Source organism: Dromiciops gliroides, chromosome 2, assembly GCF_019393635.1.
Source record: "Dromiciops gliroides isolate mDroGli1 chromosome 2, mDroGli1.pri, whole genome shotgun sequence".
NCBI classification, from domain to species: Eukaryota; Metazoa; Chordata; class Mammalia; order Microbiotheria; family Microbiotheriidae; genus Dromiciops; species Dromiciops gliroides.
Genome location: NC_057862.1, coordinates 459,505,791 through 459,511,005, shown reverse-complemented (window position 1 = coordinate 459,511,005; position 5,215 = coordinate 459,505,791). Strand labels below are relative to the sequence as shown.

Sequence of the window (5,215 nt, the reverse complement as noted above, 5' to 3'; positions counted from 1 at the left end):
TGTCATTTTAGCCAATCTGATAGGTGTCAGGTGGTACCTCAGAGTTATTTTAATTTGCATCTCAACTAGAGGCCTTTTTAATAAGATTAGTGGTAAAATGAAATGTTCACTATCACCACTACTCTTTGTTATAGTGATAGAAATACTAACTCTAGAAATAACATAAGAAAAAGAAATTGAGAAATTGGAAAATAATAGGCAAAAAGAAAACTAAATTATCACTTTTTGTAGATTAAATGATAGTTATGGGGCAGCTAGGTGGCACAGTGGATAAAGCACCAGCCCTGAATTCAGGAGGACCTGAATTCAAATCTGGCCTCAGACACTTGACACTTACTAGCTGTGTGACCCTGGGCAAGTCACTTAACCCTCATTGCCCTGCTTTCCAAAAAATAATAAAATAAAAAATTAAATGATAGTTTAGTTAGAAAAACTTAGAGTGCCAACTAAAAATTATTTGGAATAATTAACAGCTTCAGGAAAGTTGTAGGATATATAAAAAAAAACCCTATGTAAATCATCAACATTTCTTTATACTATCCATAAAATCTAGCAGGAAGAGATGAGAGAAATTCCATTTAAAATAACTATAAAATGTATAAAATACTGGAGTGTCTATCTACCAAGACATGCACAGGAACTACATGAATTACAAAACTCTCTTTACACAAATTTAAAAAACTTAAATAATTGGAGAAATATTAATTGTTTATGGGTAGGCGAAGCTAATGTAATAAAATGGCAATACTATCTAAATTCTCTTTGGTGAAGGTACCATTGCCGCAGCCAATTGCAGTTGGCAGTCCCGGCCTCTCCTCTTCCTGACCCACTGCTGTTCGCTCTCACTGAGGAATAAGTCGGTCAGGAAGCCGCTCCATTGCTGTGGCATTCAAGGACACCGGTAACCCGAAGTGGCCATTCACCGGATGCGGATCACCCTCACCAACCGCAACGTGAAGTCACTCGAGAAGGTGTGTGCTGACCTGATTAGAGGAGCCAAAGAAAAGAATTTGAAAGTGAAGGGACCTGTTCAAATGCCCACCAAGACACTTCGAATTACAACTAGAAAAACTCCTTGTGGTGAAGGTTCTAAGACTTGGGACCGATTCCAGATGAGAATCCACAAACGTCTTATTGATTTCCACAGTCCTTCTGAAATTGTGAAGCAGATCACTTCTATCAGCATTGAACCAGGTGTAGAAGTTGAAGTCACCATTGCAGATGCCTAATCAATCATCTGTTTTTTAATAAATTGATTGCAACGATAAAAAAACACTATCTAAATTAATTTACTTATTTAATACTATACCAATCAAAACTATCAAAGGATTACTTTATAGAGCTAGAAAAAATAATAATGAAATTCATCTTGATGAATGAAAGGTTGGGAATCTCAAGGGAAAATTTTTTAAAAGTGAGAAATATCTATCTCAAATTAAACTATGAAGCAGTAATCAAAATAATTTGGTGCTGGTTAAGAAATGAGAGATCTGTTAGAGGAACAGAGTAGCTTCACAATATACAGAAGTAAATTGCTATTGTACTCTAGTGTTTGGTAAACACAAAGATGGAAGTTACTGGGCTAAGACCTCACTATTTGACAAAATCTGCAGAGAAAACTGGAAATCCATATGGCAGAACCTAGACAATAACATTCCATACCTATTATGAAGGTACTCTCCAAATGGGTACATGACTTTGACATGAAGGGTGACATCATAAACAAATTAAAGGAGCAAGGAAGAAATTACCTGTCAATTCAAAAGACAGGAGAAGAGTTCATGATCAAACAAGGGATAAAAAGGATCCAAGAAGATAAAATGGACAATTTTGATTGCAAAAAATTATGACTTTTTGTACAAACTAAACCAACGCAGCTAAAATTAGAAGGAAACATATGGGTTTTTTTTCTTAGTAGTATTTGATTTTATTTTTTCCAATTATGTGTTTAAGATAGTTTTCAAAATTCACTTTTGTAAGATTTTGAGTTCCAAATATTTCTCTCTCCCTTCTTTCCCTCCCCACTCCCCAAGACAGCAAGCAATCTGATATAGATTATACAGTACAATTAGAAACAAGTGTTTTTTATTTAAAAAAATTTTTTTAAATTTTTTTTCCAGGGCAGTGAGGGTTAAGTGACTTGCCCAGGGTCACACAGCTAGTAAGTGTCAAGTGTCCAAGACTGGATTTGAACTCAGGTCCTCCTGAATCCAGGGCCAGTGCTCTATCCACTGTGCCACCTAGCTGCCCCCCCCCAAACAAGTGTTTTTTAAACACTTGTGTTAGGCACTGTGCTAAGTACTTTACTTTAAAGATATTATTTCATTTGATCCTCACAACAACCCTGTGGTGTAGGGGCTATTTTTATCTCCATTTTATACTCAAGGAATCTGAGGATAAGTGACTTGCCCAGGGTCACACAGCTAGTAAGGGTCTAAGGCTGGATAGGAATTCCTGGCTTCCTGATTCCAGGCCCAATGCTCTATTCACTGTACTGTACCACCCAGCTGCCTAATGGCAGCTTAGAAAGGAAGCAGGTAACCAGGAAAAAAATCTTTGGAACAAATTTCTCAAAAAGATCTCATTTCCAAGACATATTAGGAACTGATTCAAATTTATAATAAGAGCCATTTTCTTTTTTTAAAAAATAAAAGTATTTTATTATTTTCCAGTTACATGTAGAGATAGTTTTCAACATTTATTTATATAAGATTTCCAATTTCATATTTTTCTCCCTCCCTCCCCACCCTCCTCCCCTCCCCTGGACAGCAGGTAATCTGATATAGGTTATATACATAATAACATTAAACATATTTCTGCATTAGTCATGTTATAAGAGAAGAATCAGAACAAAAAGGAAAAACAGAAAAACAACAGCACCAAAACTAAAAGAAATAGTATGGTCCAATCAGCATCCATATTCCACAGTTCCTTTTTTTTTTCTTTTTCCGGATTTGGAGAGCCTTTTCCATCATGAATCCTTTGGAACTTTCTTGTACCAAGAAATCTAGTAGAAGAATCTAGTCTATCACAGTTGATCAACACATAATGTTGATGATACTGTGTATAATGTTCTTCTGGCTCTGCTCATCTCAGTCATCATCAGTTCATGCAAGTCCTTCCAGGTTTCTCTGAACTCCTCCTGCTCATTGTTTCTTACAGCACAATAGAATTCCATTATACTCATATACCACAACTTGTTCAGCCATTCCCCAATTGATGGACATCCCCTCAATTTCCAATTCCTTACCACCACAAAAAGAGCAGCTATAAATATTTTTGAACATGTGGGTCCTTTTCCGTTTTTTATGATCTCTTTGGGAAAAAGACCCAAAAGTGGAATTGCTGGGTCAAAGGGTATGCAGAGCTTTATAGCCCTTTGGGCATAACTCCAAATTGCTCTCCAGAATGGTTGGATCAGTTCACAGCTCCACCAAGAATGCATTAGTGTTCCAATTTTCCCACAGCTTCTCCAACATTTATTATTTTCCTTTTTTGTCATATTAGCCAATCTGATAGGTGTCAGGTGGTACCTCAGAGTTGTCTCTCTAATCAATAGTGATTTAGAGCTTTATTGCCCTTTGGGCATAATTCCAAATTGCTCTCCAGAATGGTTGGATCAGCTCACAGCTCCACCAACAATACATTAGTGTTCCAACTTTCCCACAGCCTCTCCAACATTTATTATCTTCCCTTTTTGTCATTTTAGCCAATCTGATAGGTGTCAGGTGGTACCTCAGAGTTGTTTTAATTTGCATCTCTCTAATCATTAGAGATTTAGAGCATTTTTTCATATGGGAATGGATAGCTTTGGTTTCTTCATCAGAAAACTGCCTGTTCATATCCTTTGACCATTTCTCAATTGGGGAATGACTTGGATTCTTATAAATTAGATTTAGTTCCCTGTATATTTTAGAAATGAGGCCTTTATCAGAAGCACTGGCCATAAAAATTGTTTCCCAGATTTCTGCCTCCCTTCTAATTTTGGACACATTGTTAAGAGCCATTTTCTAATTGATAAGTGAATATGAATAGGCATATGAATAGGTTGCTTTCAAAGGAAGAAATTCAAGCTATCTTTAGTTAGATGAAAAAATTCTCCTAATAATTAAAGAAATACAAATTAAAACAATTCTGAGTCTCTACTTCCCACTCATCAAATTAGCAAAGCTGACCAAAAAAGGGAAAATAACAAATATTGGAGGGACTAGGGAAAAGCAGGCATATTAATACCACATTAATTAATGTTGCTTCATCTTTGAATTGGCCCAGCCATTCTGGAAAGCACTTTGGAATTATGCCTAAAAGGACACCAAATTTTGTCTTTAAAAGACCTTTAAAATAAAAGGTTAATACCTTTGACCCAATGATACCACAACTAGGGCCATTCCTCAAAGAAATCAAAGAAAGAGGAAAAGGATCCATGTGTACAAAATGTTTGTAGCAGTGTATGTCTGTGTGTGTGTGTGAATGCATGTGTGTGCATGTAAAACTTGAAACTAAAGGAATTCTCATCATTTGGAGAATGACTGAACAAATTATAATATATTAATGGTATGAATGGCTTTAGTAAAACCTGAGAAGAACTTTATGAACTGATACATAGTGAAGTGAGCAGAACCAGGAGAGCAATTTATACAAGAATAACCACATATAAATACAAACAACAAATAACTTTGAAAGAATTAAGACCTGATCAACACATTGACCAACCATATTTCCAGAGGACTAATGATTATTCATGTTACCTACCTTCTGACAGAGAGATAATGGACTTAGAATGCAGAATGAGACTTTTTTTTTGCATATGGCCAACTTATTTTCCTCAATTATACATATTTATTATAAGGATTTCTTGTTCTCTCTTTTTGTATGTGTAGGAGGGAGGGGTTCAGCTGAAAGGGAGAAAAAACAAAATTTTGCTAACTGACAAAAATTCATCTTTTAAAAAATGTCATAGTTTCATAAAAATAAAGGGAAGAGGGGCAGCTAGGTGGCACAGTGGATAGAGCACTGGCCCTGGATTCAGGAGTACTTGAGTTCAAATCTGGCCTCAGACACTTAACACTTACTAGCTGTGTGACCCTGGGCAAGTCACTTAACCCCAATTGCCTCACAAAATAAATAAATTAAATTAAATTAAATAAAGGGAAGAAAGAATATACAGGAGAAAAAAGTGGTCAGCATTGTCCCACGCTGCCACTAGGTCAGGAAG

At 36.0% G+C, this 5,215-nt stretch overlaps 1 pseudogene; it reads left to right on the top strand.

Annotated features, from left to right (window-relative positions):
- Positions 1 to 711: 711 nt before the first annotated feature.
- On the top strand, positions 712 to 1,258 carry LOC122739124 (annotated as a pseudogene).
- Positions 1,259 to 5,215: the final 3,957 nt, after the last annotated feature.